Here is a 26571-nt window from a genome sequence, read left to right as displayed (position 1 = left end):
TCCAATAAAGTAAATCTAGTCCTCAAAACACAGGGCTCTGAGTCAGTTCAGGCTTAAATCCTCCAAGTCCTGTGTCTAAGGTATGTGGTGCTTTACTAATCAGGTCAGACCTTCAAGTTCTAGGATGTAGCACAGAACAATGGAAATGTTCTAAATGATTTAGGAAGGCTATTAGGAACCCCTTTGACCAAGAATGCAAAGGGAATTTTCTCATGTCTGGTAGTGGGGTTTTTGTTTGATATGCTGTGGTGTTGGGGAACAGCATTATCACCCTGTGTTAAGTTATAGATGTAAGCTTATAATTGGGTGTGTTTCACTATCACTTTTCAAGCAACCCAGTGTTATTTATTCCTCACTTTTCCTTGGCATTTTGCCCCCTTTAACCTTCTGCAATTAAATTTCCTCCCATTTTCCCCGTTTCCTCTTTAACAAACCTATGTCCCTCTATCTCCTTCTTGAGAGCTTCTTTGTGTTGCTCTCATGGTTCATTTATTCTTTCCTGCTTCTTTGGTTACAAACACATCTTAAATAATTACAGTCTTTTAGCTGATGGATGTTTTTAAAGATGAAAGGAAATACAAACAGTGAAACCTTATTGTTTTTTCACTAAAACTAATTACTTAGGATGTTCTGAGCTTTAAATTTACAAAACTAAACAATTTAAAAAAAAATAGAACTACCAAAATAAGTACTGAGGATTCATTTGTTCACTGATTAAATAAGTTAAATAACAAATAGTTTTTTTCAATATGTAAAACTTTAGATGATAATAGACTTTCATAATGGAATGTTTTATATAAGATTACCTGGCACATGATATGAATAAAATACTCAGAATTGTCTTGATGTTTCTCTTTCAAATTTTTAATAGTTCCATTAAATCAAAATTTGGTTTAAAATTTCAAACAAAATATATTTCTATGTGGAGTACTTTGGAATAGTTATAAATTAATAATAAATCATGGACTATGCAATAATAATTTTCTATTTTGAAATCAACAGATGTTGAAATGTCTTCTCACGCTCTTGGCATTTACATCAGTAAACATGATGAATCTATCTGCATAATCATCAATGTAAGTTATTTCATCTGAGTGAAGAATAAGTGTAAATTGCAGAAGTCAGCTGCTTTTGTTAAGCTGCATTTCATCATGTCTAAGCTTCATTCTGCTCTGTGAACTGTCATTATTCCATACATCTTCAGAAAGATTAATTATGCCAATCAAACTATGACATGTTGTTATCTTAGCAAATCAATCTCATGGTGATTCTGAATTCCAGAGAAATTCAAATGTAGAAAAATGATCATATTAAAAACACTGAAAGTTTCTGCATCTCACACATTGAAAGGAATTATTTTAATTGTAAAGAAAAGACAAAATATATTCATTACATTTTAGTGGAAAGGAATTTCCAAAGATGATTTCATCATGCATCTGAAATATATGGAAAATGTGAAGTGACAGCAGCATTCAAGAGCAATATATATGATGTCCCCCACTATCTATTCTCTTTATGTGACCATTCAAGCTCTCATTTGCCTCATTGTCCTAAGTTTTCTTTCTCGTTAGTATATTAGTTTTCAACAAACCTTGAAAACTCTCATAGAACTTCTTTAAAATATAATGATAAATGTAGTGTTCATTTTCTCCTTACATTCTTAGAAACTAAATATTTTTCATGTAATTGTATCCTTTTTTCTATTTTTCTTTTATTGAAATAGATTTTTTTTCATTCAGTATATCCTGATTATGGTTTTCCTTCCCCAAACTACTTTGAGATCCTACCTACCTCTCCTTCTATCCAAATACACACCTTTTCTGTCTCTTCTTAGAAAACTTTCACCTAAAGAATGAAAATAAAATAAAATATGATAGCATAAAAATGAAGAAACCAGAATTGGGCAAAAACAGATCAGCAAACGAGAGGAAAGTTCCAAAAAAAATCATGAAAAATGCATAAAGATGCAGAGACACATGTTCATTCAAAGAGGAATGCTATAAAAACACAAAAACAGAAATCATAACATATGTTCAAAGGACCTGCAAGGTAAGAGAAAAGAATGACAAAAAATTATGAGACAAAGAATCTTCAAAACAAAAGTTAGCTTTGTGTTGGCCATCTACTGCTTATCTTGGGCCTGCCCTTAAGTGTGGTTGGTTTGTATTCCCAGTGAGATTCCATTGGAGAAAACTAATTTTTCATTTGTAAGTGATTGTTCATTTGGAGTTCACTTCTGGATTAAGGGATGGGCCCTGTGTCCATTTCTCCACTCAATGCTGGGATTCTGCTGATGCAGCCCTGTATAGGCCTTGTGTACTCTGGCAAAATCTCCATGAGTTTATATGTGCATTGGCCCTTCTGTGTTTAGAAGACTTTATTACCTCCAACCCCTTTGGCTCTTACAATATTTCTGCCTCTTCTTACACAGGTTTCCTTGAGAGATGATGGGAGAGATTTGATGGAGAAATTTCATTTTGGACTGAGTGGTCTAGGATCTCTCATTCTCTGAAAATTGTCCAGCTGTGGGTCTCTGCATTTCTTCCCACTACAGCTCCAAGAGGAAGCTTCTTGGGTGATCGCTGAGCAAGACTCATCTGAGTATAGGCAAATGTCCTTAAGAGTCACTTTATCTCTGTGCTCCATTAGCGGAACAATAGCATTTAGTTTTACTCAAGGTCCCTGCCCTACTTGATCTCAGGTTCTTGGCCACTGAGCAGTGATGCATATGAGTTCCTTCTCAAGGAGTGGTCTTTAAATCCAATCAGATATTGATTGGTCACTCCCACACAGGCAGGTCATCATGGTAGAATGAAGTGTTTGCAGCTAGGTTGGTGTTTATCTTTCTCCTTTGGTAGTGTGCAGAGTACCTTCCAGTAACATGAGTGCTAGTCCAAAGTGGTGAAGACTCTATGTAGATATAAGTTCAACCTCTTGTCAGATGGTATGTTGTAGCTGTTTCTTGAAAACCCCCAGAGACCACCAAGGAGCCAATTTCCGATGCAAGCACATAAAGGTCCTTTGATTCAGATTCAACCTGGGCCACCAAATGGCAAATGGAAAGAAATGCGGCAGCGGCCAAAAGCCCAGGTGTAGAGAGTTTTTACAGGGAAAAATGACAAGCTGGGGATTACATGTTTGGGATTGGGTAGAAGGGATATGGGGCAAGGTGATTTTTTGAAACTACTGATCTAGACTTTCAGGACAAAGCCAACTTTGAAGCCATAGGGTTTGACTTTTGGTGGGAAACTACAACCCACTGAACAGGATTATCTGGATTGCTCAGAAGGATTATCTAGATATCTTCAAGGGACATAAACCACCGACAGGATGTCTGCAGGAGCATGCTGTCCTGTATCTGTTTGAGTTGTCATGGCACATTCCTGAGGTCCTTCCTGGAAATGAGTACAGCAGGTGGTCCTACCCTAAGATGGGGTCTGTATTGCTTTCACAGGTGGTGGCAAACACCTTTAATCCTAGCACTTGAGAGGCAGAGGCAGGTGGATCTCAGTGATTTTGAGGCCAGCTTGGTCTACAAAGAGTGTTCCAGAACAGACAGTCAAGACTGTTACACAGAGAAACTCTGTCTCAAAGAAAAAAAAAAACAAAACAGTAGAAGCTAGGGAGATGGCTCAGCAGTTAAGAGCATGGACTGCTCTTCCTGGAGGATCCGGGTTCAATTCCCAGCACCCACATGGCAGCTCACAACTGTTTGTAATTCCAAGATCTGACATTCTCACACAGACATACATGCAGGGAAAACATCAATGCACATAAAAAAATCAACCTCTTCATGTTCAGAGTTCTGTTGGTGCTATTTTCAGAAATAAAGCTATACCATAAGTTTGTGGAGGGTAACCAATATCCTTGGCAGTGTCATGGGTCATTTGAAGGTTCCATAGGGACACATTGAGCAACATCTTGATTAAATGTAACCCATTCCCAGGACTGGAAACTTCACTTGGTGGTATGACATGTCCATTTGGGGATCTGCCTCCTTCAGAAACTTTATTGAAATCTCCTTCATACATGTATATATTTTAGGGAGCTTCTTCTCTATTAAGTTTCCATAGGACTCTTTAAATTATCCTTAGTTTTAGCTCTCCCTCCCATATTCCTTTCCTCACCTATCTCTTCCCTTTCCCTTCCTGTTAGCATCTCTGTTCTTTGCCCAATCCATTAATCCATAACTTCCATTCAATTTTCTCTTCATTGGGCAATCCATCACTCTACCCTCCTCATTTACTCTGTACCCAATCTCTGTGGTTATATAGATTGCAGCTTGTATATTAAAGATGTAACAGCTAACATCCACATATAAGAAGTTAATACTATATTCCTTTCTCAGTTTGGGCTAGTTTACTCAGGATGATTCTATCCAGATCCATCCTTTACACATAAATTTTATTTTTGAATAGCTGAGTAATATTCCACTGTGTAAATGTACCTCATTTTCTTTATTGATTCATCTGTTAACAGACATCTAAATATTGTCTAATTTATTGCTCTTATAAATAGGACAGCAAGAAACATGATTGCACAAGTATCTCATTGCACAATGAGGCATCCATTGGGTATATAAGCATAGATGTATCTGAGTTAGATTAATCAGTCTACCAGCTTTCTGAAGAACCACCACACTGATTACTCTAGTGCCTGTACAAGTTTGCACCCCTACTGGCAATGGCTGAGAGCTTCCTTTACTCTTCATTCTCATCAGCATGGGCTGTCATGTGTTTTATTTAATGTGTCCATTCTGAATGTAGGAAGATGAGATATCAAACTGGTTTTTATTTGCATTTCTAGGATGAATAAGGAAGATGAACATTTTGAAATGTTTCTAAAATATTTGAGTTTCCTCTTTTGAGAACTCTTTGTTTTCTTCTATAATACACAGATTATTTTGTTTTGTTTTTACATTGAGTTGTTGTATAATATCCATAAATTGTTTGAGTTATTTATATATTTTATATATTAGCTATGTGTCAGATGTGTAGCTGGTAAAATTTTTTTTCTTCTACAGGATGTTTTTTTGTCCAAATGATGAGATCATTTGCCATACAGAAGCTTTACAGGTTTAAGTATTGTTGATCTTAGTGTCTGTGCTATTGGTATTCTGTTCCTATGAGTTCAAGGTTATTCCTCATTTTCTCTACTATCAGATTTGGTGTATGTGGTCTTATGTTGAGGTCTTTGATCCATTTAGACTTGAGAATAGTGCAGTGTAATTAGTATGGATCCATTTTCATTCTTCTACATTCAGCTGTTGAGTTATTGTATATGATGTCCTTTTTTCCATTATATTTTTCTGAAGTCTTATAAAAAATTGGTATTGGACAGGTATATGCACTTGTGTCTGATCAATTCTATTGATCAACTGTGTCTTTTTTTCTCTTTCTTTTTTCTTTTCTAAACCCAAGCTGTTTTCATTGCTATCACTTTGCTGTTATTTAATTTCAAGGATGGAGATAACTCCAATATTTTTTTATTATTATTCAGGAATCATTTCATTAACCCTTTTTTTCCACTAGAGTTTATTTCTATCCAAGGTCTCTGACCTATCCAGGCTCTGGTTCCTGGCTACCCAAGCAGTGTCAGGTATGGGCTCCTTCCTGTGACTTAGGTCTCAAGTTGGACCAGTCATTGGTTGGATACTCCTAGTTGTTCTGTACCTTTACCCCAAAATTTCTTGCAGACATAACAGACTATAGGTCTGGGTTTCTCTGTGTAGCTTTGTGCCTTTTCTGGAACTCGCTTTGGACACCAGGCTGGCCTCGAACTCACAGAGATCTGCCTGCATCTGCCTCCCGAGTGCTGGGATTAAAGGCGTGCACCACCACCGCCCGGCGTAACTTTCTTGTCTTAATTTGATAACAAGGAAAACTGTAAAATTATAGCTAACTAATCATCTGTCCCATCAGATGTTTCACAAGGATTAAAATATTATCTGAGTAAACAGGAAGTATGGAGCAAGAAACTTCCCAAACTATAGAAATGAGAGAGAAACCTGGCTGCTCGACAGTTACCTAAGGTGCCTCTGAAATGTTGGAGCATTCATCTCTGGCCTACAGCCCTAGAACACCTGGCAGACTTTTTTGTGAAGCAAGATTTTTGAAGACCTGGAGTATGTAGTCTTAGTTAAGTTCAACAGCTGACTTCCTTTGGGTTCTGCTTGTACAATATGGATAGCACACTGTCAGCAGTCAAAGCAAAGGTACTTTATTTCCCAGTGGCTAGCTTTGCCACACTGAAAGCAAACTCCATATAGAGGTTCTTCAACGGCCATCATCTTCTCTGAAGCAGATTGGTGCTACAAGGAGCAGGCATATTTAACTGTCCCGAAAACATTTTAAATGCCATAATTCTGTAGATCTGAAGTATTTGAAAAACCATCTATCTTTGTAAAGTATATGCCTGTTTAACCCTTAAAACATATCTAACATGACTATAAGTTTTATTGTTACAGATGACTAAACTACTAACCTGTATTTCTTAATTGTCTTAATTAAGTTTGTAATACTAGATTTCAAGGAATACAACTTTACATTACATTTTTTAATGAGTGGCATAGGTAAAATACCTTACACAAGAGTAGAAACATATTGCTTTAACATTTTGTTATGAATATGTATAACAAAAATAATGTTAAATTCATATCACTATCTCAAAATCCATACCAATGTAACATATTTGAGACAAATCATTGCTTTCTAGTTTAATGGTATATTCAATAATGTATCCATTTAACCTATCATTTCTACACTCTCCTTCTCTTTTCATAAGATAGGAGCGAAAGAAGAATAGAGGGCAGATAAAGAAATAAAGGAAGAAAGAAATCCCATAATCTAACCTCCTTTGTTTAATTTCCTCTATGACCATGACCAATAACAATTTGCAATTAACCCCTCCAAACAATGACAAAAATCCATAACCCACTGAACGACCCCAACACACACACACACACACACACACACACACACACACACACACACACACACACCTCTTGGGTGATGGAATCTTTAGGCAAAACTGAGAAAATCTGGATAATCATCAAGTCCTGGAAGAACTAGCTCTATCATTTGTTGTCCAGTCTTTGTGTGATGGGAAAATGCAGTCTTAAATGAAGTCCTGGCTAGAGTCATCTGTGAAACTGGAACCTCATTGCTAGCAGCTTCTAAGTTGTCTTAAGCAGTTTGTAGTCTGAAACTCATCTTTGGGTGGTGTTTGTCAGCTTTATGGCATTATCACAATCCAGATGGACTTGTTGTTACGGGGCCCCACCATTTTTTTTGAATACCTCAAGGTTACTGTTAGGAATGGTCATGGAGCACTGCAGAAAACAAACATTTTTAATGCCATACATAGCAGATATCTAAAAGGTTAGAGGTCCACAATCTATTAAGTACATCCAAGGTATATAAACTTGGTTTCTAATTTTCTTCTTTAGATCCAAACCCCAAAACTCATGCAGGACAATGATGAAGCATTTCTAAAATTAGTTAGTACTCTATATGACTACTAATAGCCCAATAAAAAGTTTATAAGATATATTTATATATACATTGTAGATTTTGAGATAACATTTATATCTTAAGAAAAGGTTTCAAAAGTTAAAATAAGATCAAAGAATTATGAGATTAGTGGCAATGGAATAGTGTCTTATGTTTGGTTAATTCTGTCCCGTACCAGGTGGCTCTTCTGACATGAGACAGATTTTGGATTTTTATTAACAAGCATGTGTGGGTTTATTGAAGGAGAAAGCCATGCTCCAACTCCAAAGGCAGCTTTGATTTTTAATTGAATTGAGACCACATAAAGACCATTAGCCTTTTATGTTTGGAGAGATCAGCAAAAACAAGCATATGGGAAGATATATGAAATTCTACCCTGTTGAAGGTGGTATGCTATATCATTAGGCAAATTTACTCCTTTTCTTGGGACATTTTCTCTTGATGATTAGTCCTTCTTCCTTAGATCTCTCATTTGACAGTGACAGGTGTCTTTAGATTCCTTAGTCAAATGGATTTATTATCCAGGAAAGACAGAAAACAAAATGCTGTCTCAAAACTAACTTTGGGGACTTCCTTTTTTTGGTAGGTTATATCTTTGATAATACAAAATGTTGTGGCACTACAGAAACAGTATTATCTTTTAATTAATTTTTTTGAAATTTTAAAATTAAATATACCTTGGTATGTGTGGATAAACAAACTTATCTTCCCCTTTCTCTTAATACATACATAAATTAAAGGTTAAATTCCATTCATTTTTAGATCAAAAATGACATTTTCATTTTGAATTTTAGCCTGCATTTCTAGTAACCATATAAATTATTTCTACAATAATCTGTAAATATGGTATTTGGTGTTTCTAGTATGTATACAGAACAATTAGAAGCTATATCTGAATTTTGTCTCTGGTTGGTAGGATTAAAGGTGTGTACCACCACCATCTTTTTACTGTAACCCTATACTTTGAAAAAAGAAACTAACCTGTAGAGATCTGCCTGTCTTTAGTGTAATTAAGGACATTGTCTACTAATGTCCTGTCAAATAAGTTATTTCAGCTCCAAATCATTCTAACTCTAAGATATTTAGAAAACAATCTTAAAGGGTAATAATGCTTTGGATTTACTTAAAACTTTAAAATCTCTTAGTTGGGTTTTTAGTACCAAAGTACAAGAATATCCTTTTTATTTACAAAGAAAATTCAAAAGCTGAGATCCAAAATGGCATGGACCACATGGCAATCTACATTCTAACATTCTAATATGGAATTAAGACACATGGTTTAAGAAAACCCACTTTCCTTTCATACCAATAAGGTAACTGTGTTCTTTGGTATATTATAATTCAAAAAGTATTCTTTTTTTCTTTTTTTTCATACCTAACATAACAAAAGGCATTTGTTCATCTTAAAAGTTTATTTGGATTGAATGACCAAACTGTTTGTGAACTAATGCCTCTTCTAATCAAGAGGGTTCTTCTGTTTAAACCTAATCTTCATCAATTTTGATAGTATTCATATCTTTTATTATCATATGGAATCAAAAGCATAACCTCTTCCCAAACATATCAAATATCTTGGTTTTAATTCTGAGATCAATACATCTTTAAAATATACAGGCTGAGCTCAGTGGTGGTGGTGCATGCACTTGGGAGGCAGAGCCAGGCAGATCTCTTTGTGTTTGTAGCCAGCTTGGTCTACAGAGCAAGATCCAGGACTGACACCAAAACTACACAGAGAAACACTACTTCAAAAAACATATATATATACAGGCTAATTCAATTCAACAGTTTTTAGCAGTCTCAGATGTCTCTCTGCTGCCATTGTTTTTTTTTTCTTTAGCATTACAAATTTTAAAGTTAATAAAGCACTCAATCTATCTCTGGATATCTTTATTACCACTTTCTATTTATTAAGCATATCTTTTAAAGTGTGTTCAGATCTTACTACATCTACTTCTCTTGTAGGACTGTGTGGCATACCTTTAATATAATTTATAATGCAATATGCAAAAAACTGTTTCATTTTACTAGAGATGTATAATGGAGCATTGCCAGTCTTAGTTTGTAGAGGTATCCCTATAACGGCTATAACTTCTAATAAATATATAATTACAGATTCAACATTTTCATAACTCAAGGCAGTTGAATTACCCACTGAAATCTTGAATATTTATCTATTGTGTGGTGCACATATTTTAGTTTTCCAAACTATGCAAACTGAAATACATCCATTTGTCAAATTTCATTTCTATGAGTACATTTTGGGTTCAAGAGCGACCATAAAACAAGTGTTTTAGCAAAATGCTCTAAATGATAAGAGGCCAGAGCTAAAGATACAAATAAATTTCATTGAAATCGAAGGTTTCACAGACACAGGAGCAGATGTAACAATAATTTCACCAAAATATTGGCATCCAGATTTGCCTCTTCAGGAGGTAAATGTTCATCTTCTAGGGACTGGAGCTTTTCCTCAAGTAAAACAAAGTGCAAAATGGGTTGAGTGTATAGGGCCAGAAATCCAGAGGAAATTAAAGCCACATGTGGCTAACAGAGCAATGCATTTGTGGAGATGTAATTTGTTGCAACAATGGAAAACAAAGATTAACATTCCTCCAGTCGCAGAAACAAAATAAATAATACTCATGAAAAATATTAAAAGGTATAATACAGAATAAATAATACTCCTGAAAAATAATAAAAGGTATTATCAAGAACAGTCACTGACTGTTTAGGTTGTACGTAAGCAAGATACAACAGCTGTTGGTCTTTCAATCATACCACTGCCCTATCTTTAAAATGATTAACTGACATACATGGGTGAGTAGAACACATCTTTTGAATTCTCTTATGTTTGTTACTGAAGTGAAATGAAGAATAGTAACAGATCTAAGAACTATGAATAAGGTGATTCAGCCAATGGAATCTAGAGCTTAAAATTCCCTTGCATTCTTTATTAACTAAGGGATAATCTAGTGTACTGATTGGTTTAAAAGACCTCTTTTTTTTTTAACTGTACCTTTACAAGAAGTGGGTAGAGAAAAATTTACCTCCACAGTGCTTATTTTTAAGAATTCTCGGCCTTTTAAAAGGTACCATTGGAAGATTCTTCCATAAGGAATATTGAAAATTTGCACCTTGTGTCAATATTTTGTACAATAGCCATTAAGGATTTGTAAACAATTTTCTCAGTCTATAATTTATCGTTACATGGATGAAATCTTACTGGCTGGCTCATATGCATATATTTGAGAAAAAATGATGAAGTAAAGACATTTTTGCCTTGTGGGGGATAACAAATTGCTCCTGAAAAATGCAAAGAGAATATTTTATTAATTACATAGGATATAAGATGAATTTACAGAAAATTCAACCATAAGAAACACAAATCAGGAAAAATAAATTGCAAACTCTTACTGATTTTCAAAAATTGCTGGAAGATATTAACTGGTGATGGCCCACAATTAGATTAACTACACAAGAGCTAAGTAATTCATTTCAAACCTCACAAGAGGATATGGACTTAAATACTCCAAGAGAATTATAAATTGAGACTGAGAGAGAATTGGCTCTAATAGAAAAGAAATTACAGTATGCACATGTGGATTGCTTAGATCCAGAACTTGATTGTATTCTATTCATTCTACTTTTTACTCATTCTCCAACAAGAATTCTTATCCAGAGAGAAGATAATATCTTAGAATGCATATTTTTATAACAAATACAAACATAGTAAATAAAGACCTATATAGAATGGCCTCAGATCAAAGCAGCATCATAAACAAGAGATTCAATATCAGCTGTGTTTCTAATCAATTCATCTATTGCTTTCTGAGTTAGCATTTTCAAAAGCAAAACATTCAATTAATATTTGTCTGACCTCTGAATCTGATACTATTATATTTACAGCTGAAATCAGTCTTTGCAAAAAAACAAACAAACAAAAAAACAGTGAAGGCTTTTTTTAAGCCTTATATTATTATACTAAATTACTCAGACCTACCTCCTGATTCTTCTACCTTTTCCCAGGCATTCAAAGGGCCAAGATGTGATCATCAAGTTCAAACTGTCATTGTAAATCATCATATTGGCCTTCACCTAGGAATGGATCTTGGAAAAGCAATACTTCTCACCCTATTTCATTGTTCTATAACCCCAACTTCCTGTTTCATCATGTTCTCCTTTGAAAGTAAGGACCAGCTTCCAATATTCCTGTAAATCTTGCTAATCTTGGAGGATAATTCTATTATGAATTGACCATAAATTTATTATCTGCTTTACATAGGGTGAATACATGCCATATTAAATGACCACCTCTTTAAATATCTTCAAATCTAGTATTTTTATAGGATTCCATTTAACTTCAGCATATCCTTGGTGGTACCTATAATCTGCTAGTCATTATTGTATAGTAATTGGATAAATTCAGGTTTGCTTTCTAATAACCTTGGCCTGCTACTCTTCAGTTTTATCAAGAATTGGTTTGTTAGGTTCTTGTCTAAATTCCTCTGTCTGTGTCTGAGTATTTTTCTTATTTTCATTAGTAAGTCTTTCTAAGGCTTGTGACTTATCAGTCAAATTTTCATATTTGGCAATTATCAAACAATTTTTTAAGGATAAAATATAAATTACCAAATTGATGTAATTATAATTGACATTATGTCAATCTCAGCTTAGTCATTTATCCTCTCATTTATTTTTTCATTTTTACACCATCTATAGTAGCAGTATACAGACTCCCAACTCCATGCACTGTGATATTTCCTGTTACTAATGTGAGAAAGATTTTTCTTTTTAATAATTTTTGGCTCTCTGCTTAAGAACTTTCCAGGTGTCTCACCAAATCTTTTGACTTCTCTGTTCGTCTATAGCTGCAGCACTATCAGCAAGCTTGTGTCCTTTCTGCCAAGCATGAGCCAGCTTTCAAGAATCCCCAGTAGTGAAGGAGGCAGCTGGGTGGTCATGCCACATGTTTTAGGGCTAATTTTTGTTTTTGTTTTTGTTTTCTGTCAGCACAGTAGCTGCAACTGAATGCACTGCTCTTTCAACAAGTAATCATGGCCCCATAGTTACTGGCCTACTTCTGAAGCAGCACCCCTGTGGGACTTTTAAGGCACTTCTTCTGCCACCAAATGTAGTTTTTAATTAAATATCTATCATTCTACTCATCAATAAGACTGGGGAGTTAGAGGATGGATGGAAAACCTGCTTGCTCGTAGTGGTTAAGGAACAACTAGCTGACTTTCTGTCTTATGTGGCATCTCAGAAAGAATTGTGTCCTTCTGCTCCTCAAATCAAAAAAGAACACCACATTCAAAGTCCCTCCCCACTACTTCCTCTCTGTCCATCTTCTAGACTCCCTCTTAGTCTCCATGATTACTCTCTTTCAACTAGTTTCTGGCTCTGCTTCCTGACTCAAGGGTTCTTTGTTTGTTTGTAGTTTGTTTTAATTAATGCAAATGCAAACTCGGGGTTCACAGTGTGATCACATATCCCACAATAAATATTCAGACAAAAAGGTCCTCAAGTAGTCTTCTAGTCTAAGATAATACATTTCTAACCATTTAACACTTCTACGACCAAAGGAAAACACTAAAATAACCTTTCTTTACTGAATTGTATGTCATCAAAATAAACTCAAATTATCTAGATACTTAAAAAGAGGAAACTGCCCACATTATAATTTTTATAGTGGCTCTATTGAAGCATAACCTTAATGCTTTTAACATATACTTTCTTCAGGATTCAATTCCAAAGACAAAGTATGTGGGAGGCTCTGATTACTCCAGACAAACTATCATCTCTTTATTTCACTGACTTAATCTCCTTTGATGTTAAGTACAATTGGATCAATTGATTTTATGTGATATTCAATCAATGTTAGATGTAATATTTAATTTAAACTAAAATTATTCATCTATAAAAAGTAAAATAAAAATTAAAATATAGTAAAATTATATTATATATTTAGTCATTGCCATTTACTAATAAATATGAGATAGACATGAGAAGTCTTGGAAAGTTTACTAAGTGCTTCACTTTAATGTGAAAATTCAATTATAAATGTATTTTTGCATATATATATATAGTTATGTTTCACACTTTCATCTTAGTGCATCTGTGGTGATATATTGTGTACCCTAAAAACCTTGTCTAACAATCAGAGGACAAAGCCAGCCACTAGATTAAACAAAGCAGTCAGACAGTAGTGGCAAACAACTTTAATCCTAACACTTGAGATATTATGTCTTTGCTTGGGAAGCACACAAGCCTTTAATCCCAGGAAATGATACAAGAGGGCAGAGAAAGTTACATAAGGCATGAGGAAACAGGAACTCACTCTCTTTAGGCTAAGAATTTCATAGAGGTAAGAACTAGTGGCTGGATGTTCTGCTTCTCTGATCTTTCAGCTTTCACCCTGATATCTGGCTCTGGGACTTTTATTAAAAGACCATCTAAGATTGAAACAACAGACATATAAAAATACAGTCTTGTTATATTGAAGTTATTTGTCATAGTACAATTTTTTAAACCATCTAAACACTAATCCTTTATTTTCTATTATTGTTTCTGCCATTCTTCCCTGGAGCATCATTTGCTAAATATGTCCCTGAGCAGTTTTTATATTTCTAAAATTATAAAGAAATTATAGGGAATATTTTGTGTGGATTTTAGTATTAATGATAGCTGCTGTAGATTATTTTTAAGATTTCTAACATAAAGAAACTCTGTTATGAAATAATCACAAGACATTGAACATCATTAAAATAAATGAGGGTGATTCATTATGCAAGTGACTAATGTGAAGAATTTCTAAAAATAAATCATGCTACTATGTCCAATTTGGGAAGAAAATGTCAATCACATTATGTAAGATCATCATTCAGCAATAAAAGAATCTGAAATTTGGCTATTCAATAGAGTCACAAATTAGTGTTTCTAGAACTAATTACAAATAACATCTTTTGTAAATAACCAAAATTAGTAAGAGACAAATATTCTTGGTTCACAGTCAATTGTTTTCATTCTGAAAAATCATTTAAATCACTTTAAATATATTCAAGAAAGACAGCATTCAGAAAATCATACAAATAACAGACTGACATCAACATCATTACTGGAGTATCAAAGAGAGGTAATGACACATCACAGAAAATCTTAGGAATTATTGTGCAGAGCCTTGAAATCTTCATGCTGTGAAATGAATGAAGATTAAAATGCCAGAAGAACTGAGGCAAAATTTTCCATACTTCTTATTTTGTCCCATATCAAACACAGAAGTTGGCATTTAACTTCAAATTTGAGACTTAGAATTAACTTTGATAAACATCAGTGTGTCCGTAGGAGTGTAAGATACTCTAATAAGTAATACTATAATACTAAAGGACATACTTGCATCAATATTGTTCAATTGCGATGTCACCTGGTTTCTTTTCTCATAGAAGAAAAACATATCTGTAGAGATATTCATCTTCTTCAAAAAGTATTCATTTGAGGGTTTGGAAAGATGGATCAGAAGCAAAAAACACTAGCTGTTTCCCCAGAGGATTTGGGTATGAATTTTTACACACATTTAGCAACTCACAGCAGTCTGTAACTCCATTTCGGGAGGATCTGTTGCCTTCTCTTCGCCTCTCTGTACACCAGGTATGAAAATAATGTACAGAAATATAATGCAAGCAGCAAAATTTATATAAAAATAAAATAAAATAAAATGACATAAATCTATAAATGAAATTAAATAAAATAAAGATAAAGCACATATTTCATTATCTCTTTACATTAGAGTATAATAAGTGTCACTGCAAACATTGTTTCTTACTATAAACCAACAATCAAGTGCATCAAGGTAAATTAGAAAAGATGAAATACATACTAGTCATCATGACAAAGACAACTCAATTAGAAAAGGTAATGCAGAAATTAGAGTACAGAAATATAATACACTCCCACACATACCACCCCTTCAAACACACACACACACACACACACACACACACACACACACACACACACACACACACACTGTGTTTGTGATAAAGATGTTTCCATGATTAAAGGATTACTGGGGAAATTGCCTATGGAAATTTTACTAGTAAGAGGATGATATAGTTGATAAAATATCCCAGAATATAAATGAAATAAACACTATAGGTGATTATAAGATTAAGGGGTATGAGAAGGGTGAAATATGATTTTGAAAATTCTTCTGCATACCATATAAATGCACATTTGCCACAGTGTGTGTCACAAGAACAATATAATGGAAGAGCGTCAGTTAAAGTAAGATTGTAGCATATCTCAGAAACTTAACAAAAATGAAAGTTGATTTTCATGATAAGTTTCTGCTAAGTCAGAACCTTCTAAAATGAAGGCAGAGTGAAAAGAAAGGAAATGTTTTACCCTATATGAAAAGTAATTTTACTGGCACAATCCTATCTATCAAATGAAATTATACCTGAACTCTTAAGCCTACTTACTTTATAACCTTTAGTGTAATACTAAATATTAATTATAGTTGATTTGGATAATTTAAGCTTTTGTTTCCTTTTACCTTTTAATGGGACAGGGATTGGTTCTGTATCCCAGGCCTGTCTAGAATTTACAATGAAGCTCGTGTTGGTGTGAACTCACATCAAGCCCCCTTTGTCAACCTCTCTAGTGCTATGAGCTTAGCTGTGTGCCATGATGCCTAGTGCGTATACAGTAGTGAACATCGATTCCTCATCACCAGATCTGTGATGAGCAGATGTAAATATATTTTAAGAACAACATAGACTCAGTTTATGGAAAATATGGGAATAAAAAAGATACGTTCTCCAAGCATTATGAACCTTTGTGCTGCTATCAAATTTCTATAAATGATCACTAGGATACAGAATTGAAGACAATGATGCAAGGCCACTGTTTTTATCCTCACTCATTATTGCTATTTAGTCCTTAACTAGATTAGTGGAACCCAAAAGTTTTAAAGGGCAAGCATCCACTTTTTGTTAACCTTCAGTTTTGTCTATATTTGTTTTGATGGTGCTACACACAAGGGTAAAACACAAACAACAGTATACATAGAAAAATTGAAAGTGTCTGTATATGCCTGAAGAAAGGTCAAGGCTCAGAAGAGTCCAGAGAATGACAAACATTGAAATATCAAGTTATTTATATCACAGAGAAAAAAAACTATATTTTTAACTTAGGAAACATTTTAAAGTGGTCAAACTCTGAGGTACAGTCCAATGTTCAGTTTCTAACAATGAAAATACCCCAAGGCATACAATGAACAGGAAAGTATGGCCAAAAAGAGATGAATAAATAAATTAAACAATATAAGAAAAAAACTAGTAGCTGATCAATTGGAAAAAAATGTTTCAAAACAATGAGAGTAAAGTTACTTAACGAAAGGAGGAAGATCGAACGAAGCACACGGACATCCTGTAAGGGACCAAATCTGTAGCCAGCAACATCATTAGAAGAAAAGCCCTGTGCTTCATGCCTTCACTGGTGAATTGTACTACACAGTTTAGCAGAAATGAACACTAATCCCCCAACTATTCCAAATACTTCAAGAGAAAGTAGCATATTAGAGCTTATGTGTATAGCCAGTATTTCCCTGGAAAACAAAAACAAAACAAAGATATCACAATAAAATTAAAATATAGACCAATATCTTTAATGAACACTCTTACAGACTTCTCAACAAAATAATGTGAAAAGAATACTAAAACTATAATCATGGACTAATAGTATTCTTCAATTGCAAAGATGTTCAATATATAAAAAATTGTCAATGTAATATTTTAACAAAATTAGTAAAGAAATATGAAGAGTTTTTCACTTAATGTAGAAAAAATACTTTCCAAAATTCAACACAACAATATGATTTAAAAAATATCTCCCACTGAACCAACAATGTTTAACTCCCATCTGTTATTTTTTAATTTAAGTTACTCAACTATTCATTTCATTTCATATATTTTATTCATTAAACATTTCCTTTTAATATACTTAATGTGTTTTGAACCTTATCTGAATGATAGATACCCTGAAAATGCCTAAAATTCATTTCTTTTATTGGCTAAATAACAAATTCCATACAAAGTTTTAGTTAAAATGGCACTTTTATTGAATTTTGAAGGTTTTAATCTAGTTTTTAAAATATGTTATTTATTTTTTATTTTATGTGTACATTTGTCTGTGGGAGGATGTCGGGCCTCCTGGAACTAGAGTTACAGACAGTTGTGAGCTGACATTTGGGTGCTGTGAATTGAACCTGGGTCCTCTGGAAGGGCAGCCAGTGCTCTTAAACACTGAGCCATCTCTCCAACCTTTAATGTATTTTCATGACATACTAGTCTTTGTACTGAGAACATGGCAGTTAATATCTATTTTTTAATTATGTTTGAAAAAGAAAAATTTGCTCTGGAAATATTTAGAATCCCTCCTTTAATGTAGGTCTTGTAATATGACCCAATGATGTTTATAATGGATGTAAATTTGTCATGTATACAGATTTTTTAATGTTGGGGGAATGTACCCTTTAGTACTATTATCTATTGTTCCCAGAACGTTGATCATGAAGGCACGCCATCTATGACACATAGTTCTGCTGGATAAAGAAGTCAGGTTGTCCTCTTTGTCTTTTAGTATTCTGTGCGGGCTCCTCTTTTTTTAAATTAAGAAATGTTTTATTCATTTTACATATCAACCACATATCTCCCTCTCTTCTCTCTTACACCTTCCCCCCATTAAGAAGTTAACTCTTGTTGTGTTGAATTTTTCCCTTATGTGGGGCTTCTCAGAGGAAGTCAGATTGTATGTTTGAGTTTAAGAATTTGCCTACTACTCAAACAATATCTCATTCTCATTTTATATTGTTGTAAAGTAAACACTGCATAATTTAACATCTTAACTATTTGAAGGTCACGGCTCACTTATTTTAATTGCTTCCATAATGCAGTGCAAATATTACAACTATATATTTTTATAACATTTCACATCTTAATAACTTGAATTGAGCTCATTTAACAACTCCTCATTCTAAATTAAGATTGTGTGATTGTGATAGTTATAAATATCCCATATAGTGTAATAATATCATATGTGGTTTTTTGTGAGTAGACTGTTTAACTCAACAAAAAGGTCATGTTTAGTAAATATTTTCCACAATTGGGTTTATCTTTGCTATAAAGATGATCATTTTTCATTTTCTAGGTAGATCACAGGTTACATAGTCATTCTTTCATTAAGAGCATCTTAATTCATTCTAATTTTATCTATTGGAATATTTTTCCTCTAGAGATGAACATGAGCATATAAATCAACTTCCAATTATTTTTGCAGTGACTCAGAATGTCTCAATATCCCCCCCCCTCTCTCTCCACATGTGGAGTCCAGAGCTACTCAACCTGAGGTTATCCCTCAAATGCTGTTGTAGCTGGAAGGTTTCTCCAGTCCTGCCTGGCCATGCTGTCTCTCAGCTGCTTATACAATAATCACTCAGAAGCTTATTATTATTTACAAACTGTATGACCTATGGCCTGTGGCTCAAGCATCTTGCTAGCTAGCTCTTATAACAAAACTCAGCCCATTTCTATTCATCTATATGTTGCCATGTGTTCTGTGGCTTTACCTTTGTATCATTACATGTTGTTCCCTGAACGGTGGGATGGCATCTCCTCCTCCTCCTCTCCTTTCTTCTGTCCATATATCTGCTTAGATTCCCTGCCTGCCTCTAAGCTGCCTTGCCATAGGCTAATGCAGCTTTACTTATCAACCAATCAGAGCAATGCATATTCACAGCATATATAAAGACATCCCACAGCATGCTGTCCTTTTTTTTTAATTTTAATTGTCAATTTTTTAGCTTTGTTAGAATCATTCAATGTATTTTGACCATACTGTACCATATTTGTCTCCTGCCTCAACACCTCCAATATCTATACCTTTTCCCTATCCTCTCAAATTGTGTGCCCTTATTTTTTTCACCTTACAAGTACAGCTGGGACAGCCAAGATACTCACTCTTATATATAACCAATATAGTCAAGTCTCTGGTAGGTCTATAAATGGCGATCCCTAAGCATGAAAGGTGCACTAAACGGACTCAGCAGGTGGTATTCACTTATACAGATGTATTTATGTGTGTGTGTAACATCTATATGTCTGCATGTCGTGTGTGTGTATGTATGTATGTATGTATGTATGCATGTACCAGTAATTGTGAAAGAAGACTTTATAAAGAAGAACAATAAAATTTCCTGAATCTTGGAAAGGGACTGATAGGGAAAAAAAAATGACTGACAGAGATCAGAGAGTGCAAGAGAGTGTGGTGTGAAAGAGTAATCAATATGCATTATATACATATATGAAACTGTCAAAAATAAATTTAGTATGAAAAGATAGTAAAGATCTCATCTGAAAAGAATATCATCTCTGATATGGACTGTACTCATTCTAAACACTTAAGAAAAATTTTAAAAGAAATTATATTTGCCGGGCGGTGGTGGTGCATGCCTTTAATCTCAGCATTTGGGAGGCAGAGACCAGCCTGGTCTATAAAGTGAGTTCTGGGACAGTCAGGACTGTTTCATAGAAAAACTTTGTCTCAAAAATTAAAAAAAGAAGTAATATTTATAGCTTATCATTAATGATATCAGTAATATGATTAAATTATTCTAAAGCAGCTTATAAATTAGAATATGATATAATATTATAATGACATGAACCATTTTGTTTTTTGATAACATAAATCAAAATGGTTGAGTAAAATATATAAAGTATGTTTTATTTCATATGAATAAGCTGTCCTCGGGAGCAGAAAACTTATTAAACATTGAATACACTTATTTCTGGCTTTAATGCATTATTGTTGACACAAAAATCTACATATTTTAGGTACACATTGTATTTTGAAGTAGGTACACAATGTAAAACAGTGTTATCAGTATTATGTGTGTATATGTTTTTTTTATGCATATAGGAGTATATGTGTTTTTGTATCACTAGATACTTCTTTTAAAAGTTACATCCTAAGAAGGCTGAAAACACACTACAGCAAATTTTACACATATGACACAAATTTGTGTATATTCTTGGGCCGGGCGTTGGTGGTGCACGCCTTTAATCCCAGCACTTGGGAGGCAGAGCCAGACGGATCTCTGTGAGTTCGAGGCCAGCCTGAGCTACCAAGTGAGTTCCAGGAGAGGCGCAAAGCTACACAGAGAAACCCTGTCTCAAAAAACAAAAACAAAAACAAAAAACAAAAAAAAAAAACAAAACAAATTTGTGTATATTCTAACTCAAAATTTCCATACCATAACAATAACCCTCCATTTCAGTTTTTCCTCCAGTCATTATTAAAAACCTTCATATTTTCTATTTGTATGATATTAACTTAAAATACAACATGAGAGACAATTCAGTGTTTAACTTCTGTTATATTAACTTAGCATGCAGTTCTCCAGATTCCTTCATGTCACAACCAATGATATTTTATTCTTTAAAGGATGCATGTAGCCTCTGTTTCTATGCATAGGGATACATTGCCATGTGTCTCATGGTCCATTTTATATTTTAAGTCATCGTGCTAAAGGTCCTGGGAAGACAGCATGTATATCAGTTTCCCTGTTGACAGAGCTTCTGCCTGTTTTCTGAATTTAGGTGCAGCCTGACCAAGGTACCAGTTCAGTTCTAAAATTGGCTCAAAGACCTGAGTGGTCACTAGTATTTGCTTCTGATTTTCCTGGTGTATAAGGTATATTCATGGTGGTGTGATTGATTTGTTCATATAAGATCCATCTTGGGGCTGGAGAGATGGCTCAGAGGTTAAGAACACTGGCTGTTCTTCCAGAGGTCCTGAGTTCAATCCCCAGCAACCACATGATGGCTCACAACCACCTGTAATGAGATCTGGTGCCCTCTCCTGGCCTGCAGGCATACATTGAGACAGAACACTGTATACATAATAAATAAATAAATCTCTTAAAAAAAATCCATCTTTAAAGATTCTGAGTTTGTTTGTTGGGTTTTTTTTTGCTGTAGGTAAACGTTATTTTAATAATCAATTGTAACTTAATAAGTACCTACAGCTACTAAACTCACCATTTTGATCAATATTTTCTCTGTGAAAAGTCTCATTTCTGTTTTCTTTCCCCCTCCTTCTTTCTCTTTCTCTTTTATTTCCCTAGTAAAATAATTTTCTATTAGATTTTGTTCCTCCAGCGGAGCCCAGGAGTGATGCTAGACTCAGAGACTTAATTGTCTAATCAAGGCAAATAACCCTTTATACTTCCTATAGAACTAAGCAGGTGAATTATGTAGCTAGCCAGCTTTACCGATCAGTGACCTATAACTGGACAACGTGCTGTGATTCACTATGGTCCACATTATAGTCTCTGGGAGCAGTGCTTTCTTGCTTGGTTTCTCTGTAGCCCCAGGGAATCTAACAATTCAATTCCTTCATAATTCCCATGAGTCTGAAGCTACATAGGCTTCCTGAGAAGTGTCTCCAGATTTTTGGGAAGAGAGCTCTTCTTTTTATGAGAGCCGTGTACTCCAAGGATTTCTCTCCGTGTTAGTGGCATGCAGGTTTGGGAGAGAAGCAGGACACATTCCCTTTTGGTGCTTACTTTTGTTTTATGTTTCATAGAATTTGAAGGTGACTTTTCCCACATTTGAGGATTTTAGCAAGAAATGAATACCTGTGGTTAGTTCTTAGTTAATCCATATGTGAGTGAGATCAAACCCAGGGGTCATTGTTGAAAGCACACTGCCTTTCACAAGTGTTTATTTTCATTTTATTTTCTTTATTGTTTGATATTGAGGTTTTTTTTTGTTTTTGAAACAGGGTTTCTCTGTGTAGCTTTGTGCCTTTCTATTTCATCCTGTTGAATTTTCTGTACATTTTCCTTCACTGATATTCTCTCTCTCTCTCTCTCTCTCTCTCTCTCTCTCTCTCTCTCTCTCTCTCTCTCTCTCATTAGATTTTAAATAGATTCTGTGTTCAGATTGAAGAAATAAAAGCAAACTTAATGTTTTTAGAAGCAATTCAAATGCTGCTAGTTTTTGATATCTTGAGGGATCTATAATTCAGTTTCACATGCATTTGCCTTCATCATATAAATGAATGAAAAATAGTAAATCTATTTGGAGGGAGAATGAAGAATAGTAAATGAAGGAAAACAGAACCTTAAAACCAGCATTTTCCTCCTATTTTAATTGGTCAAGCTATTTGCAATAAATAGAGGACAAAACTTCTTTCACATTTTAGTGTATACTTTGAAAATATGGCTGAATGATTTTAAGTCCAATCAAACAAAAACACTTCTTAGAATACTGCTTTAAAATCATCTCTTAGTGACTTTGAACAGAATTAAAATCACCTTCTTACCTTAATGTTTCCAATCATTTTATGAGATTACTTACTGAACTCCGTGCCACATTGTCTGTTCCAGAGCTGTTTGGGGTTCTTATTTTCCATTCCACTGTTCTCCAACAGCCTTGCCTGTTCCACTGTGGTGAGCATGTCTCTCTCATGATATGTAATCTGTACTGTGTCAGGTCAAGGCTGTTGATGGGCTTCCATCCTACTTAACACATGCTTTCCTGCTGATATTTTGATAATCCTTTATTTGTTTTAATGACTACTTTGATAGATTCACGTCAGTGTTTCATTATTGAATAGGACACATGTTTATATAAAGAGAATATTTAATGTGATTCATTTATACATTGTATATTAAAGAAATTAGAGTTACAGAGACAGGCAAGAGAGATTGGAAATGGATTGACATTCCTAGCTCACAACCCAGGGGACTTTATTTCAATCCCTAGAACCTGTGTGATTCCAGAGAATAGAATGGATTCTATATTTTTCCTTTAATTTTCACATACACGAGGAGACATATGTATCTATGACTCCCCACACACACATACACATGCATACATACACACACAAATATACACATATTTTTAAAATTACAGATAAATTGTAATTTTTTTCAAAATTATTTTTTTTCACCTAGGAATTGTTTCTACAATGATTGTAGGTGGGCTTTAGACAGTTTGTAGTCACACTGGTTAAATATAGGTAGACAAAGAAATATTTTTAAATGGCAACACTCAAAATCTGTCTGTTTTTGTAGGTGAAAAATAAAGTTTCAGACAGATTCAAAGCTTGAAACCACAGGCTTGAAGACAAGACTTCAAAAGTCAAGTCTTGAAGGTAACTTTCTCTGAACTCTTGTTCACAGCCCATAGGTTCCACAGATATCAGGTAAATTACGGAACAATGAAAATCTAAAGATGTGCATCCTATATACAAAAGAACAATAGCTCAATAATCTATATATTTTAGACCATTTTAAATACACTTCTCATGAAATACAATTTCAAAAGATTATAAAAGTATGCATTATATGTGTACATGGGCTACTATTTTTTGCTTGTTTGTTAATGCATATGGCCATCTTCAAAAACATGTGTAAATTTATGCTTCCCAAAACATCTTGAGGTAACAGTTAAATTATTTTTAAAATTTAAAAGTACATTCATTACATAGCATGGAGAATTACTGGAATCACAGTCTTTCTTTAAATCTGACATACACACACCACCATTCTTAAGAAATGAAAATATGTTAAGAAAATGAATAGAGATGGATCAGCATTTAGAGCACTTGTTACTTTTCCTGGAGACCTTGCTTGCTTCTTGGCGCCCACCTATCAACTCATAATTTCTAGTAGTCCAATTATAGAGGATCCAACACTGTTTTTCTGGCATCCTTAAGTACCAGTCACAAATGTTATTCATATCTATCTATCTATCTATCTATCTATCTATCTATCTATCTATCTATCTATCTATCTATAGGCACTAACACATAAAAGAAAACAATAAAATACATATTTTAAAAAAATAAATGAAAGTCTAGGATTTAAAAACAATGTAAAGCTGCTACCTGTATTTGGAGAGGTCAAACATTTTATCTTTTGTTTTACTTGTACTGAGTACCCCAGTTAGAGTTTAAATATTTAATCCAACAGACCTTAAGTGCCAACCTAGCTTTGGGTCCTATATTTTATATATATTGGAGAAGTTAGTTTCATATTATGGATGGATTTCTGGTGAGTTTTTAGTGAGGCCATTCCATACAGAATTAACAAATCATCAATTTCAGTCAACTGAACACCAAGAAAGCAAACAAACATTTTAAAAATGGGACATGAGACTAAATAGACTATCCTTAAAAGATAAAATTCAAATGGCTGGGCAACCTTTAAAAAGTGTTAAACATCCTTAGCTGTTAGGCAGATAAACATTAATAACTACTTTGAGATCCATATTACTACACTCATAACAGCTAAGTTAAAAAATGCCATCAAATGTTGTCATAGATGTTAGGATAGAAAAGCATGCATTCACTGCTTATGGGAATCCAAAGTTGTGCAGCCACTGTGATGCTAATATGCATGTTCATCAAAAGGCTACAAATAAGTTCATCTAAAATGGTCTTATAATAAAAACCCTGGAACCAGACATTGGGGTAAATGCTGAAAGATCAGAGAGTCACAGTTGCCTCTGACCTCTAGAACTCTTCAGCCTGAAAGGCCTTTAGCTGAAAGGGATTCCTGAAAGCCTTTAATTTCTGTCTTTTCACACCTGATATACCTTTCTCCATCCAGCCATTAGAGGTGTGTGTGCTTCCCAAGTACTGGGACTAAAGGTGTATTTCACCACTGCCTGGCTCTGTTTCTCTCTTAGACTGAGTCAATCTCTTGTAGTTCAGGGTGGCTTTGAATTCACATCTCTGCCTCCCAAGTACTAGAATTAAAGGTGTATGTCACCTTTAATCTAGTGGCTTGTTCTGTTCTCTGGTCTTCAGGCAATTTTTATTAGGGTACATTATGTATCACCACAATTGAATCCACCTGTAGCTCTCATTCTACTTTGCATTTTATTGCTGATATAAAATATTGGTTCAAACAAACTTGGTGGAGGAGATGGTTTATTTTAACTTACAGGTTATCGTCCATTACCAGTGGACATTAAAGCAGGAACCTATGGGCAAGCACTAAAGCAGAAACCATTAAGGCATGCATTTTACTGCATGCCTTTTCCTGGCTTGATCTGCTTGTATTCTTACACAACGCATGTACAACCTGTAAAAGGTGGAACCAACCTGAGTAGACTAGTCTCTCATCCATCAATCACTAATCAAAACAATTCCTCTCACATATATCCACAGCCTGATCTGATCTATATAATTCCTTAATTAATGATCTTCATCAAAGGTGACTCTAGTTTGTGTCAAATTTGACAAAATAATCAGCCCACCACCCTTGCGCTCAAGCCAAACAGCTCTATAACTAATTACAGAGATACTTAATCATCCTTCCTTCTTATTGCTGTATCTACAATAGCCAGGCATAACACCGCAGATGTCCATCACCTGATAGATAATGTAAATGTAGTATATTTACATAATGAAATATTATTCAGTTGTCAAGAATAATAAAACTTTGAATTTAGCAGATAAATTGTAATAAATGGAAAAAAATCATTCTGCGTGAGGTGACACAGACTCAGAAAGACAACTATTTCATGTTTTCTCTCAAATGTGAACATTAGCTCTGGATCTTTATTTAGATTTGTGTGTTTTATTTGGAATACTGAGTTGGAAGGTCTTTTGAGTTTTGTGAGATAGATACAGTGACAGAGATTGGGAAAGAGGAATGGAATAATGGAACAGAATTCATTAAATGGGGTAGGATATTAGAGGGTGGGGCAGAGGAGGATGAATGGAGGGATAACTAACGGGAAAGGCCTTTGAAAAAGTTATGTGAAAATCTACTTTTAACGCTTTATGTGTACGTGTGTGCACACGTGTGTTACTCCATAACAGAGACAATACACCAACAAAATAACCAAAATCCAACTGTCAGTAAGGAGTTGGATTTTGTGTTGCTGGAAAGTGGGATTTCATAGACACCCATCCATTACAGTCTATTGCCACTGCTCTTGATTTGCACCCAGAACTCAACATTAAGACCTTATTCTTGAAGGCACCTCAT

This window comes from Peromyscus maniculatus, chromosome 13 (genome assembly GCF_049852395.1).
Source record: "Peromyscus maniculatus bairdii isolate BWxNUB_F1_BW_parent chromosome 13, HU_Pman_BW_mat_3.1, whole genome shotgun sequence".
Lineage (NCBI taxonomy): Eukaryota > Metazoa > Chordata > Mammalia > Rodentia > Cricetidae > Peromyscus > Peromyscus maniculatus.
The sequence above is the reverse complement of the archived record's forward strand: the minus strand, read 5'-3'. Positions refer to the sequence as shown.